Raw genomic sequence first — 16779 nt, 5'->3', positions numbered from 1 at the left:
CCAGACGTAAGACAGCAAAATCCTCCGGCGGTAAAGTGGTTAAGGTACAGCACACTCTGCAAAATCACGAAAGGGGTGAGAATCTACCAGATAGAAAGACAGGAGTTGTAAAGTTAGCAGCCTTGATAAGCTTGAATTTAGATGCTGGGCATGTTGGTGGTAATGACTGTTTTTTTTCTTTTTATAGCTGCAACAAATGGGGCATAGAAATTTGCCTGCTATAGTCTAAAGTGCTTGGTGTGCTACTGGCAGATGTGCTGCAAGGACCTGGGACACCCTACACTATACCATCATCCCTGTCAGTTGAGGTTGCTGAGAGGATATGAGGTATAGCGGGGGTAGACCGGGAAGGTGGGGAGTGAGAAGGAACAGAATTGCGTCCTTTTTGTGTGGCTTTCAGGTGCCAATGGGCTGAGTGATGGAAGGTTAAATTGTCTTGTCAAGCATGTTGTACCCAAATAGCTGGTGTTTTTGCCATGCTTGATGTGCTTGAGGCAAAGTTTGCAAATTGCAATAGTGTGATCGGCTGCACATAAGCTAAAAAAGGCCCAGACAGCTGAGCTGTGGGAAGTGGGCCAGGAAATAACAGCTCCACAATCTGATGAAATATGGTGGCTGCTCTCTACTCTTCCATGCTGGCTGCCTCATTGGGGTTGTGCCTCACCCTCACTTTCCTCCTCCGCTCTATCTGACAACCAAGTCACATCAGTGACCTCATCATCATTATCCCCTCCATCGTCATCATTACTGGAGCCAACTTGACTGCCCATTTATTGTTTATCAGTGTTATCCCCTCTCTGTAGGCTTAAGTTCCTACCTTTCTCAACCTCAGAACCAGGATTTGAATAAAGTAATGGCTGTGCATCATCAAGGAGCAAGTGGCTGTTGCTGTGCTCAAATACCTCAGCTGACTTCTCTATGTCTAATACTGGACTATGACAGGAGTAGCTGTGGACAAGGAGGCAGAATAAGCCACTCTGGCTGCATGCTGTGGCTGAATAGCACGGGCAACATCACTAAACAGAGGAAATTATGCCCTGCCTAAGGATGGACCATGTACATCTTTGCCTATGAACACAGATGCTGCTGGCCCCCATCAAAGTGCCATGGGAACACCTGCCTCTCCTTGATGGCATCCCAGAAATGATGCAGGGTTTGAGTATTAACAAAACGTAATAAAAATGGGAAAATGTGTAGGTGGATGCACTTTAATCAATGGAAAGTGGTTACATAGTTACATAGTTAGTGAGGTTGAAAAAAGACATCAGTCCATCCAGTTCAACCTATGATGTGTGTGTGTGTTTGCTGTTAACCGTACATTGTATACCCCTGTATGTTGTGGTCTTTAAGGTGCCCATCTAATAGTTTTTTGAAACTATTGATGCTCCTTGCTGATACGACGGTTTGCAGAAGAGAATTCCACATCCTTACTACTCTTACAGTGAAGAACCCCCTGCGTATTTTAAGGTTAAACCGCCTTTCCTCTAGTTTTAGTGAGTGGCCATGTGTCTTATTGTATTCCCTTTCTCTGAATAGGTTTTTCCATATGCTAGGGTTGCCAGTACAGTATTTGTACATTGATATATCCCCCCTCAATCGTCTCTTCTGCAGAGAGAATAAGTTCAGTGCTTGTAGTCTTTCCTCATAGCTGATGTCCTCCATTCCCCTAATTATTTTTGTTGCCCTTCTCTGGACTTTCTCCAGTTCCAGCACATCCTTCCTGAGGACCGGTGCCCAGAACTGGACAGCATACTCCAGATGTGGCCAGACCAGAGTCTTGTAGAGTGGGAGAATAATCTCTTTATTTCTGGAGTGAATCCCCTTTTTTATACATCTCAGTATTCTATTGGCTTTGCTTGCAGCGGCTTGGCATTGCATGCCACTGCCAAGTCTGTTGTCCAGTACCCCCAGGTCCTTTTCCATCCTAGACTCACCCAGAGGTTCCCCCTAGTGAGTAGCTTGCTTTCTGGTTTCTGGCACCCAAGTGCATTACTTTACATTTTTCAACATTAAACCTCATCTGCCATGTAGTTGCCCACCCAATTATTCTGTTCAGGTCCGCTTGTAAGGTTTCCACATCCTGCCCAGAAGATATTGGCATGCTTAGTTTAGTATCATCTGCAAATACTGAGATTTTACTCGATATCCCCTCCTCTAGATAATTTATGAATCAATTAAACAGGATTGGCCCCAGGACAGAACCCTGGGGGACCCCGCTTTCCACACCCGCCCAATCTGAGTATTCCCGATTAATCACCACCCTTTGCAACCTCCCCTGGAGCCAGTTCTCTATCCAGGTACTCACCTTATGGTCCATACCTACCTTCCTTAGTTTGAACAGTAAGCGTTTGTGGGAAACGGTGTCAAAGGCCTTTGCAAAGTCCAGGTACACCACATCCACAGGCTTACCTTTATCTAGGTGGCAGCTCACTTCATCATAGAAGGTTAACAGATTGGTTTGGCAAGAACGATTTTTCATGAATCCATGCTGATTACTACTAATAATATCATTTTCATTACTAAAGTCTTGTATGTGGTCCCTTAACATCCCCTCCAAAATCTTGCAGACTACTGATGTTAAGCTGACCGGCCTATAGTTACCCGGGATATATCTCGGCCCCTTTTAAAATATTGGTACCACGTTGGCTTTTTTCCAATCAGCTGGCACCATACCCGTCTGTAAGCTATCCTTAAAGATCAAGAATAATGGTCTGTCAATCACCTGGCTGAGCTCTTTAAGAATCCTCGGGTGCAAGCCATCCAGTCCCGGGGATTTATTTATGTTAAGTTTCTCTAGTTTAGTTCTAATGCCTTGTACACACGCATCGATTATTGGCCGGGAATTTTCGGCCAACGACCGATCGGCCGATATTCGGCTTGTTAGTATGATGCTTCCGACAACCGACTCCGACTTTTCGGCCCGAAAAAAATCTGGTGTGCAGGCTATAAAATTTTTGTTGGCTGTCAACACAACGGCCGATTTTCCGTCAGTCAGTACAGATTTCGGCAGACAAAAATCTGATGAGCAAGACTGGGCATGCTCAGAGAAGAAAAAACACACGTAAAGTAAACCAGCACATGACATCACTTCTGAAGTAGATTTTTGTTGACCGAGAAAATTCGTGTGCAGTCTAGGCACATTCCAACCAACAAAACACCACTCTCGACAAAAGTCGGACGATCGGTCGGCCGATAATCGTTGCGTGTGTACGAGGCATTAGTCTATCTTCTGTTAGCCATGGCGGTACTTCCTGAGGTGTGTTATTTAGCTTGGCCTTACAAGCTGAGTTAGTGTAGCCCCCCAATTCTTTTGTGAAGACTGAAGAGAAGAAATTATTTAACACTACCGCCTTTTCCCTGTCCTCTGTGGCAAAAAATCCCTTATCGTCTTTTATGGGGCCAATGTGTTCTGGCCTCGCTTTCTTACTGTTTATATACTTAAAGAATTTCTTGGGGTTCTTTTTACTCTCTTCCGCTATATGCCTATCTTGTTCTATTTTAGCCGCCCTGATTTCGTCTTTACATTTCTTATTACACTCTTTGTAATGCTTGAATGCTGCCAATGACCCCTCAGCCTTGTATTTTTTGAAGGCCTTTCCTTTAGCATTAATATGCATTTTTATGTTGGAGTTTAGCCACCCAGGGTTTAGTTTTGCTCTTTTAAATTTATTTCCCTTTGGAATGCACTGGTCAATCTCTTTGTTAAGTATGCTCTTGATGCCCTCCCATTTTTCCTCCATGTTCTTTGTTCCCAGGGTTCTATCCCATTTGTTATTTTCTAGCAGAGAGTGCAGTTTTGGGAAATTGGCTCTTTTGAAATTCAGTGTCCTTATATTGCCCTTGTGTTTCCTATTACTATAATTAATACTGAGACGGGAATTGACCTATGGTCACTGTTTCCTAAGTTGCCCCGTATTTCTATATCTGTGAGCAGGTCTGTATTGTTGGTAATCAGTAGGTCAAGTACTGCATTGTTTCTTGTCGGTGCATTCACCATCTGACCCATGAAATTGTCCTGCAAAACATTTAGGAACTGCCGAGCCTTGGCTGAATGCGCAGTTCCTTCTGCCCAGTCTATATCTGGATAATTAAAGGCCCCCATTATAATGACATTTCCCATCCTTGCTGCCAATCCTATCTGTAAAAGGAGGTCCGCCTCCCCCTCCTCCCTCTGGTTGGGGGGCCTATAGTATACGCCCGATATTACCCTCCCCTTAGTGCCTTCCCTTTGAAGTGGTGTTTGGTGCACTTTAACTTGAGTACTCAATATACATACACACTCCACTGACACACTACAATATACTGCAGTAAAACTGCACAGATTCTGTCGCTCCTGTAGATCGCCCGGCACCGGACACCTGAGTGTCCCAAGTACCAGGGGAGCCACGCAAGCTAAATACACAGGACCTTCCTATATGCTAATCCGAAGCAGCTCAGGTACCGTTAGTAATTAAATCAAGGCCTAAACAATACAGCATATTATAAATAGAAGGGGTTGTCAGAAAGCAGTAAAAAGTAGAATGGGCAGGGATAGACGTAGAAGGAAGGCAGGGTAGTCAGCCGAGTTCCCAGAAAATGGGATGCAAACTGCGGGGTGTCTTGAAAGGCGATCCAGGTTGCCCATACCGAGTGAAAATCAGGGAGTTGAGATGAAGAAAGTCAGCAGGTCCACAGATGACGGTCACTATGGTCCTGCGCGCTGAAGGGTGAGAAATGTTCCCTGGGGAGACACCCTGGGTCGGCTGGAGGGGGAAATAATAAAAAGGAAAGGGAGGGAAGAAAGGGAAGTAGTCAAGATTGGGAGGAGGGACAAAAGATAAGGAGAAGGGATAAGGGTTATCACAATTGTACGGTAGAATGCAATACAGTAAAGATAATTATGCACTATCCTGCAAAATACTGGATCACAAAAGGCAACAACACCTAACAGTGGGGGACACTGAAAGGCGAACAACAAAAAACGTAGTACCGCAGGTATCAGCAGTAGTTAAGTCAAAACTAGGTTAAATCAGGACTACTGACTTGCGGGGTAAGTGGGAGGATCAGTCAGAGATGCAACGCACCAAAAAAGAAAAACGAAGATGTGAAACTGGGCAATCCATCTCGAACCAGGCCATAAAAAGTAAAAAAGTAGGCCAAAGGAAAAAGCTTGAGCCAGCTGCGGTAGGTCTCCAACAAAGAAAACAAAAACAAAACAGAAAGGAGAGAACACGGCAGTCAAGTTGGTACGGAGTCAGTGGGGATTCCACCGGGGGTGTGAATCAAAAATAGGCTCAAGGAAGTGAGGCTAAAGTCACCTCAAGGTCAAGCATTTTCAGTGTACCCATGCAATAAGTCTCACGGTCAAAAATGCGCTCTGAGTCCCGGGGTTTTAGGCGTCTTCGGAGTAGCATGAGAGCGTTTCGGGGTGTCATCAGCAAATTTGCTCAGCTTTAATTTCTTGCTGCTAGCTGGAGTGAGGCCACGTGATGGAGAGGACGTAGAGGTGTCAGAAGCTTCAGGGAGTCTGAATTCAGCGTACCAGTCTGGAACAGCAGTATAGGGGGATCTGAAGAGATTAGCAGAATGCAGGCAGGTCCTCTGGAGCATGCAGGAGATGTGTTTTCCCATAAAATACAACACTTAAGGCAAAAGGAAATTTCCATCTGTAGGAGTGTCCTTTAATCCTCAGGGCTTCCAGCAGAGGGTGCAAAGCGCATCTGTTATTGAGTGTGATAGGGGATAAGTCCTGGAAGAGGAGTATAGGTTCCCCATTAAAAAGAACCTGGGCATTTTGGCGTGCTTTTGACAAAATCTCCTCTTTGAGGGGGAAACTGTGAAGGCAGCAAATAATGTCCATGGGTGGAAGATTATCCGGACCTTTGGGGCGCAAAGCTCTATGTGCCCTCACAAATTCAATCGGCGATTCGTCCGGTCTTTCAAGTATCTGATTAAAGATCTTGGTCAAGGCAGTTTTAGTGTCTTCAGGGGGGACCGACTCAGGAACCCCGCGCACCCTAATGTTATTGCGTCGGCCCCTGTTGTCGGGGTCCTCAATTTGCCTGTTAACAGCAATCAGATGGGCGGCATGGGAGTCAGCGGTCTGTTCCAGGCATTTGATGGCAGAATGGTGTGCCTTCCTCTCCCTCTCTGTCCTGTCCAGCTTCTCAGTTAGCACCATCAGGTTTTTGGTCAGGTTGGTTATGGCTGCAGCAAAGGATTTCTTTATGTCCGCAGCGATAACAGTCATGTCAGCATAGGTAAGGGGAAGGTCGGGGGAGCGATCCTCTCTTACCAGATCCTCAGAGGCCGATAGAGATTCCTCACTGAAGTCTGCCTCGTGGTGGAGCTGCGCCATCTTGTCCGCTAGGTTGAGTGACCGGGCCACCGCTTGGGCTTTGAAAAGGGCTGATATATTCTTGCTGGAGGAGGTCGGGTTGCATTGGGATTGCCTGCTCTGAGCTCCGTGGCGAAGAATTCTGCCCATTGCTGTGAAAAAGGGAGACCTGTGAGCTGATTAGGGCCGATGGTTCCGAGAGCTCTTTCAGTGTGCTGCCATCCGACGTGCCGTCCAAGCCACGCCCCCCTGTTTACATAAATTTATCTACACTTCGGATGTTTTCAGTTCATGCGTTTTTGTGGACTATTTATCATTGTGCATTTTAAACCATTGCATTTTGGATTTGGTGGAGGTGTAGAACACTTTGAACTGCTTATTCTATCTTGCATATCATAAGTGTTGTTTTATACATATTAATCTCCACTTTGGATATTTTCAGTTCATGCGTTTATGTGGACTTTTCAGTATTGTGCATTTTAAATCAATTGCATTTTTTAATTTTTTAGCGCTGCATTTTATTTTATAATATACTGCATTGAACATGCATTAACACAATACACTATACTACAGTTAACCTGCATTAATGCACTGCAATATACTGGGGCAAATGTGCAATAATTCATTGAAATATACTGTGCTGAACATACACTAACACACTACAATATACTGCGTTAAATGTGCAGTAAAGCACTGCAATATACAGTGGTATACATGCAAAAACACACTGAAATATACTGCGTTAAATGTGCAATAATGTACTGAAATATATTGCATTAAACATGCAGTAATCCACTGCAATATACAGCGGCTTACCTGCACCAATGCACTGAAATATACTGTGTTAAATGTGCTTTAACACACTGCACTATATTACGGTAAACCTGCGATAATGCACTCAAATATACTGCGTTAAATGTGCAGTAATGCACTGCAATATACTGCAGCAAATGTGCAATAACGCAGATCAATATACTGTGTTAATCATGCACTAACGCACTGCAATATACTGTGGTAAACCTGCAGTAACACACTGAAATATACTGCAAGAAACCTGCCCTGACAAAATAAAATGACACTAAAGCAAAAATGAATGGTCGCGCTAAACTCACACTGCACTATCACTAGATTCACACTAAAGTGACACTTAAGTAAAAATGAATAGTCCCACAACACTATCACTAGATTCACACTAAACTGACAATAAAGTTAAAAATGAATGTATTTTGATTATGTTGGTTATTTGCAATAAGTAGGCATTTTTTAATTAATTCTTATCCACAGTTTTTGTTCACATGTGATATGATATACAGTATCTCACAAAACTGAGTACAACTCTCACATTTTTGTAAATATTTTATTATATATTTTCATGTGACAACACTGAAGAAATGATACTTTGCTAAAATTTAAAGTAGTGAGTGTACAGCTTGCATAACAGTGTAAATTTTCTGTCCCCTCAAAATAACTCAACACACAGCCATTATTGTCTAAACCACTGGCAACAAAAGTGAGTACACCACTAAGTGAAATGTTTTGTGTGGCCACCATTATTTTCCAGCACTGCTTTAACCCTCTTGGGCATGGAGTTCACCAGAGCTTCACAGGTTGCCACTGGAGCAATTCTGGCAGCACTCATATGTCTATTTCCCTAAGGCAACCTCTGGATATGACGTTGAACATGTGCACTCAACTTCTTTGATCGATCATGTCAAGGGCTGTTCTGAGTGGGACTGGTCCTGTTAAACCGCTGTATGGTCTTGGCCACCATGCTGTAGCTCAGTTTGAGGGTCTTGGCAATCTACATTTAGCCTAGCCCCTCTATTTGTAGAGCAACCATTCTTTATTTCAGATCCTCAGAATGTTCTTTGCCATGAGGTGCCATGTTGAATTTCCAATGACGGGTATGAGAGAGTGAGAGCGATAACACCAAATTTAACACACCTGCTCCCCATTCACACCTGAGACCTTGTAACATTAACAAGTCACATGACACCAGGAAGGGAAAATGGTTAATTGGGCCCAATTTGGACATTTTCACTTAGCGGTGTACTCACTTTTATTGCCAGCGGTTTAGACATTAATGTTTGTGTGCTGAAGTATTTTGAGGGCACAGCAAATTTACACTGTTACACAAGCTGTGCACACACTACTTTACATCGTAGCAAAGTGTAATTTCTTCAGTGTTGTCACATGAAAAGGTATAATAAAATATTTACAAAAATGTGAGGGCTGTACTCACTTTTGGGAGATACTGTATGTGCATATTGAGAATAGACCTAAATTTAGTTATTTACTCAGGTTTTGTAATATTAGAAGTACGTCTATTTTATAGTTACAGCCGTAACAGCAATTTGTGCATGTCTAAGGCTCACATGAATAGGTTTCTATTTTTTATTATTTGTTTATGACTTATCATTATTTGATACTCATATATCATGCACATACAGTATGTATTATTTAATGCAAATAAGTTTTATCTTGCTCTGTCTTGTGTGTTTTTTTACTCGCTAGATGTGTCTGTTTTATCCTAAGCTGCATTCTTTAGGCACTCATTGATTCAGCTGTTATTCAGGTACTGTATATAAGAGTTAACTACACAGGTTTGATTAAGCAATTTGGATTGTGAAACCTGTTAACCTTGCTGCTACAGTCCTGTTGCATCGTGGTCTAGTGATGTTATGCGTGGATTTTTACGATTAAAGCATTTATACCTCTGAAGATTTGAGTGCGGTCACCTCTTTTGCACATACGTTCCAACTACACTTACACTGCACTATCACTAGATTCACACTAAACTGATACCTTACACTCACAATAGAATCAAAATAGCCCACTATAGCACACTAACTCGCTAGTAGTGCTGAAGAGAGCCTGTTCTATCTCTCTCCCTCTGCATCATGCTCACTGCCACCTCTTTGCAAGAATCTTATCCAGGTATGCAGCATGGATGGCCAGGAAAGGAAGGGGCAGCAAGGACAAGGCCCTGATCCCCACATCCCTGACCCAACTGATGTTGGGTTCTGCAAGGAGAAGGAAAAAAAAGGATTGGAATTGGAAAGTCCCATTCAAAATAAAGAGGCCCCAGACCTCTGTTACCTATTTACAAATAAAAAAAAAAAAAAGATAAAAAACACCATAAACACCATAGAAAAAGAAGTCCTTTATGCACACTTTAATGGTAAATGTATCTGTTTGCCTACACTTCTGCTTTAAATTCTATCTTCTCTGTCCAAGATTTATCCTCCAGCCCCAAACATCATGGTAGAAGTACCTCTTCTAACAATACAAATGTGTTATTTTCATGGCTGGAGATACTTTTCTTGTAAATGTTATCAGCATTTCTTGTTCTATGTTATGAAAATGCACACTTAAGCGATCCTAAAGCAAAAATTATGTAGCCTAGCTCTCTGCTGGTATATGCTGCACTGAAAACCCTAGCAATTACAGTAAGTGCTTTAAAAGTTCAGATGTACCATAAATAACTATGAAATGTTTGCTATGTTCAAACCTCCAAAGTCAGCATGAGTCCTGTTATGAAAACATACTAATCTCAAGTAGCTTTAAATTGAACTCCATACAGATATAAACATTTATTCAAGTTATATTTTTAATTAAAAGTCAAAGTTTAAAAAGTTAAAAGTTTATTTAACCGGTTGCCGACCGCGGAAAGTACATATACTGCGGCAGTCAGCCCCGGCCAGGCAAAGTGACGTACTGGTACGTCACTAGCCTGTGACTTGCTTGTGGGCCAATAGCGGGCGAGCGCGCGCCCACCGAGGCGGGCAAGCGCGCGCCCGCCGAGGCGCCCACCTGCCCCGGCTCTTTCCCTGGGAAGTCCGTGCGTGTGACCGGCGGACCCGATGTCCACCGGTCACTCGCGATCGTCCGCCGTGAAGGGAGAAAGGCAGGCGGCTGATGTAAACAAGCCGCCTGTCATTCTCCCCTGTGTAGGAATGGTGATCATACGGTTCTACTATGTAGGAACTTTGATCACTGTTCCTACACCAGTAGCCATGTCCAATCACAGTAAGAAGCATGCCCCTAGGGACACACTTAACCCCTCCTTCCCCAATAAAGTTAACCCCTTCCCTGCCAGTGTCATTTTGCAGTAACAGTGCATATGTATAGCACTGATTACTGCAGTAATGTCACTGGTAACCCCAAAAGTGTCAAAAATGTCAGTCAAGGGTTCGATCTGTCCGCTGCAATGTCACATTACCGCAAAAAAAATCACAGATCGCTGTCATTACGCGTTAACCACTTGACGACCAGGCACTGGGACTGAATTGCGGCAAAGTGGCTCGATTCCGTCCGGAGGCTCGCTCCCACTGTTTTCAGTCACAGTGGGAGTCGGGCCAGGGGAGGAGCAGCGGCGATCGCCGCCGCTCTTCCCCGATTGTCAGGGAATCGAGTCTGGAGATCCGCCCGCTTGTGTAAACAAAGCAGGCGGATCTCCTAAGTGACAGATAGTGACAGATTGCAGGGTTCAGCATAGCTGAACATGCGATCTCTCCCTGTGTCACTCAGTCACCTCCCCCCACACACGTCAGTAAGCACCAGGCATACATTAATCCCTCCCTCTCCAATAAAATTAACCCCTTCCCTGCCAGTGTCATTTTTACAGTAACAGTGCATATTTATAACACTGATTACTGTAGAAATGTCACTGGTACCCCCAAAAGTGTCAAAAATGTCAGTCAAGGGTCCGATCTGTCCGCTGCAATGTCGCAGTCCCGCAAAAAAAATCGCAGATCACCGCCATTACTCGTTTAAAAAAAAAACACCAAAAATGACAGAAATCTTTCACTTAGTTAGTAAACGCAATAACTTTTGCGCAAACCAATCAAAATACGCTTATTGTGATTTTTTTTACCAAACATAGGTAGCAGAAAACAAATTGGCCAAAAATGTTAAAAAATTTTGATTTTTACATTTTTTTTGGGGAATTTCATGTAAAAAAATGTGAAAAATATTGTTATTTTTTCAAAATTTACACATTTTTTTGTTTATAGAGCAAAAAGTAAAAATCGCACAGGTGATCAAATACCACCAAAAGAAAGCTCTGTTTGTGGGGAAAAAAGGACGTAAATTTCGTTTGGGTACGGCGTTGCACGACTGCGCAATTGTCAGTTAAAATCATGCAGTGCCGAATCGCAAAAAAGGCCCTGGTCAGGAAGGGGGTAAAATCTTCTGGGGCTTAAGTGGTTAAAAGAATTACTTATTTACGTGTAGTACTAGCGTAAGTGCCTAATCGTGCACAGCAGCATACATACTCAGAGAAAGGAAGTCAACCAGGGCTTTTTTGCTTTAGGGGACCTGATTACATGAGAGAACAACACAGGGTGACCTTACTAGTATGCTGCTTTTCCTAAACTGGTCAATCACTGGTTGAGGCAGGTCCTTGACTGGGTTACAGTCTAGTTGCAGGGAGATGCTGGACCTAGTTGTGACATATTGCAAGAGTACATGGGCTGACAAGAATTATGAATCTTTTGGCAAGGGAAACAGTTTATGTGTAATGTTTTAAAACATCTATTATATTGTAGCAGGATTCCCAGCCGTTTTGCTGGTTATGGGTCCGCCAGGGTTACTGCTAACAACAACATGGATGCCGGTCAAAGTAGGATGATGCTGGTTAACGCTGACTTGCTGTCTGTTAACACTGAACTGACTTCTGACACTCTCATGTGGCACAAAGTCCTAGTTAAAGCTTCCTTTACCCCTCTTCACTGAGGTAGCTACTTAAAAGACTGCTGCATTGCTTAACACTTCAGGGCCCGCACTGGCACCCTCTTTCACACACTTATCTTCAGGGCTTAAGCACTGGCACCCCCTTTCCAAGCCCCCTTTACTGGTTAGCTGGCTCATGGATCCCTCCGACACCTCTGGCATGGTCCCCTATCCTAGGCAGACCCCTGGGCAGTTTACAGTACTCACGACACTGCTTTCCTGGAAACTTCTGCCCCAGCAGCTCCACTCAGACCTTCTGTCCTTCAGGCCAACCACCAAGGACACCTTCACTACTGCTGACAGGAGAGGAAACAGCCACCACCCTCCTCCTGGGACTCTGCTTCCCGCCAAAGACGCCCTGTCATGTGCCCCCCTCAGACTTATACCCCATTTCCAGGATGCATTGTGGCAGATTCTGCCCTCTGGGATGGATATAAGCCCTGGCGTGCTATTGGTCAGGTTTCCTCCACTGTCCAATAACAGCCCTTATTGGACATAGTGGGGAGACACCCCAAGCTCAACAGGCAAAACCTGGAAGCACATGACAGCCTAGCTGAACAATCAGGCCCCCCTGATAAGCAGACAGGGCCTCCCTAGGTTTTCCTAGCACCTACCTAGGAGGGTGCTACATAATTTTACAATTTAGATATGGCCTACGGTACCTTTACTACACTGAAACTACCAAAAGAACAGGCTAAAACTGGAGAGTCAATAAAGTAAACTGAATTGCTGAACCAGGAAATAAGTGTCTCACTTGTCTAGATGTGTAGAGTGGCAGATTTGTGTAAATTACAGACTGGCAAAAGAAAATATAAATCCTGTGGCAGATAAATATGTAAACATATATGTATTTTTAAAAGTGTAAAATAACTGTCTGCCTTAAGTTCTACTTTAATTTGTGTTACAGTAGGTTTGGCATGCAGTTTTCACTGTTTTTCCAGGCTACTATTGGCATAATAAATTTATTTTCATTGATGTTGTCATAAATATTAACACTAGGGGATGTAGTTATGTTTAAAGATATCTTTAGGTTAGGGCTTAGATGTAAAAGTTAGGCTTAAGAGTTCAAGTAGAACTTTAAGCAAAACATTTTTTTTTTCATTTTGGATAGAGTAAGAGAGGGTTATAACCCCTGTCAAATTTTGTTTTCACCATCCTTGTAGCCCGTAGCCATACAGGAAGTGAGAGGAAATCCCTGCAAATTAAGGGAATTCCTTGGTAACCCCCAGGTTACCAGAACTGGCGTCCCCATTGGAAGATTTCCCCTTCTATTACTTTTCTGGGGACAACCCAAAATTTGGGATTTTCTTTTACTTTCACTTTCAATGATAATGGTAACCAGGACAAATAAAGAGGATTAATCTCCCTAACAGGGGCACAGACAGCAATAAAAACTGACAGGTGTTCTAATCCATCTCTCCTCTATCCAAAACAAAACAAAAATATTGCCTTTAGTTATACTTTAAGTAAAGGGTTATTTTATTGGTATTAAGAAAAGGGGGGGGGGGAATGAAAAGTATGATCTACTGGATGGGGAGGAATTAAAAACCCTTTAAGGTTTCCAATACAAAATGCCAGATGTCAGCCTCTGAAACAGAAAAGGTGTTATATTCACACCTCTGGTGGCCTGTGTCTTCTATATTCCCTCTGTTCTAGCGTTGCAACCTCTGTCTGTGTGTTTTGGCATTTACCACTTTCAGGAGTTTTGCATGCATTTATCCTCCAACTTCCCCCGTATTTTACTACGGTACTCAACAGTGATGTAAATGTCAGAGCATATGTCTCTAAGTGACAGGTGCCTGTACAGTGGACACAGGCATCCAAGACTCCTGGAACCTGGAAGTGTTGAATGGCAATGACATTGACCCAGGCTGCAGTGCTGGAAAAGAGGGGAAGGTAGTATAATACTTCTTCTCTTACACTGTGCTGACTTCTGGATTTATTTAGAGACCTACCAGGGTCATTTAAATTAGCTTTTTCCCTTTGCCCATCATGAGAAAAGGCATATGTGTCATTGAGTAAGTTCATTATTACTAGTATTTACAGCTAACTCAACATTAGATGCATAAACATGGTATTAAAGAAGTCATACGGAAGGAGTCAGATGACAAAGACAGGGTTTAAATTTGAAGCCCGAGTCAATGGAATTTAAAAGTGTCCTCCCAAGGATTAATTGCTTCTTATGTTTAGGGGGTTGCAGCAGAGGTTATCCCCCCTAGCTGATTACTCACTTCAGCCAGCTCCAGTGCTCTCCTGAAGCTCCGGTCTGTTGGGGGAGCCATCGCAAATAATAAAGGGGCATTGCCCTGTAATGTATATTTAGAAGGCTGGAGTGCAACGGATGCTGGTCACATCTATACAGAGCAGCAGTGGGGGGCATTGTCAAAGCACTGGAGGGAATTTTCTGGAATAAGCAAAAAGGTAATTATTTACACCTTGATCCTCTGCTCCTAGACTAAACAAGCAGTTAACCATTGCCCTGTAGTCATATAGGCCCATAGTCGTGTTACAAACTGTCTGTCTAGGGGAACGCGCCAGGGATGTCCCATTTCCCCCTACTATATGCTCTGGCGATCCAACCCTTGGCTGTGTCACTTCGCTCTATTTATGATTTTATCCACGGCCTGAGCTCAGGCCCATTAATAGAAAAAATATGCTGACGACATGATTTTATATCTTGCTGACTCTGGTCCTTCATTTGTAAGAGCACTGCAAGTTTTTGAACATTTTGGCAGATTTTCAGGCCTTAAAATTAACTGGGATAAATCCCAAATACTCCCAATTTACATTTTCCACCCCCACCAATAGAGCAGGCCTCTCTGCCACTCCTTAGGGTCCACACTTTAAAATATCTTGGCATTCGGGTATCTAGAACGCTCTCGGATTTCATCTCCATGAATGTGGAACCCCTGATTCCTCTCTTTAAAGCTAAAACCCAAGTCTGGGCTAAACTACCCTTAGGAGTCATGGGTCGGATAATTTTTGTTAAAATGATTCTTCTTCCGAAAATATTATAGGTTCTTTGGCATTCCCCAGTATACATTCCACTAAGGTATTTTAAAACTATCAAATCTATATAGCATTCTTTTATATGGGGCACCGGTAGACGTAAGCTCGCTTGGAAAATTCTCAAGACCCCCACATCTCTGGGCGGCTTGGCGGTCCCTGATCTTGGCCTTTACTATTTGGCTGCACAGCTATCCCACTTCTACCACATTGATATGCAGATCTGGGACCTGGCTCTGACCAGGATGGATTGTGCTTCCCCACATAATAACACCTCATTGTGGTTTAACAAACAGTTGCCTGAGCTTTTACAGATACCCTGGCCCGAGTATTTGGATCTCCAGGGGCATATATCTATTGTCACATGTATTATACCAGGGCGATATCAAAACTTTTGACCAACTGAAATTGGAGTTTTCACTCGCGAATCACATGTTCTTTAGATATCTTCAATTGCGTCATGCCTTATGTGTGCAATTCCCGGGGGTGTGTCCGATCCTGGAGACCCTGAACATCCTACTGGTGATCTGTGGCCAGGAACATCATAAACTAATATCTCTGTTTTATGATATGCTAATTACTTTCTCTGCTACTAAACTAGCATATGCTCTCAAATCCAAGTGGGAAATAGAGATATTGCGAACATAAAATTTTATGTTCGCGAACGCGAACTTCCGCAAATGTTCACGAACGGGCGAACCGCCATAGACTTCAATAGGCAGGCGAATTTTAAAACCCACAGGGACTCTTTCTGGCCACAATAGTGATGGAAAAGTTGTTACGAGGGGACTAACACCTGGACTGTGGCATGCCGGAGGGGGATCCATGGCAAAACTCCCATGGAAAATTACGTAGTTGAGTCGGGTTTTAATCCATAAAGGGCATAAATCACCTAACATTCCTAAATTGTTTGGAATAACGTGCTTTAAAACATCCAGTGTGTAAATACGATCAGGTATGATGTTGTATTGATCAGGTAGTGTAAGGGTTACGCCCGCTTCACCGTGACAGACCAAACTCCCCGTTTAACGCACCGCAAACAACCGCAAACAGTCCATTTGCAGTGGGCACAGTACAGTCTGTGGGCCTGACACTCACTGGCAGGTAACTGCAATTATATTACAGAGGTAAAATTTAATTAATTGTTTATCTGCAAGGTGCTGTGCCACCCTATATGAGTGGTGGGCAGTGGGCACAGTGCAGTCTGTGGGCCTGACACTCACTGGCAGGCAACTGCAATTATATTACAGAGAAAAAATTAAATTACTTTTTTATCTGCAAGGTGCTCTGCCACCCTATATGAGTGGTGGGCAGTGGGCACAGTACAGTCTGTGGGCCTGACACTCACTGGCAAAGCAATGCTTTTTCATTCGAATTTCAGTAGCGCAGGGATGGTGATAACCTCTTACCAAATAAATAGGATGATAACATATACCAAAATATATGAATCAGATGTGATAAATATAAGCATAAAATCATAAATACATAAAAGCATGAAATCACATCAATAGGAGTCCATAAAGTCCATAGGTATAAAGTGCATAGAGCAATGAAAGTGCAAACATGAAGGATCACAGGTGCAACTTATGGGGACCACCCTTGCTTGCCACCACCACACAGTGCCAGGAGAAGTATCTGAAATTCAGACTCACCAGACGCCTATGCCTAACCACTCTCATGGACTAGGCAACAACAGCATATAGTAAAATCAGGTTTCCTCCAGA

This window comes from Pelophylax lessonae (assembly GCF_965119305.1).
Source record: "Pelophylax lessonae genome assembly, chromosome: 1".
Lineage (NCBI taxonomy): Eukaryota > Metazoa > Chordata > Amphibia > Anura > Ranidae > Pelophylax > Pelophylax lessonae.
The sequence above is the reverse complement of the archived record's forward strand: the minus strand, read 5'-3'. Positions refer to the sequence as shown.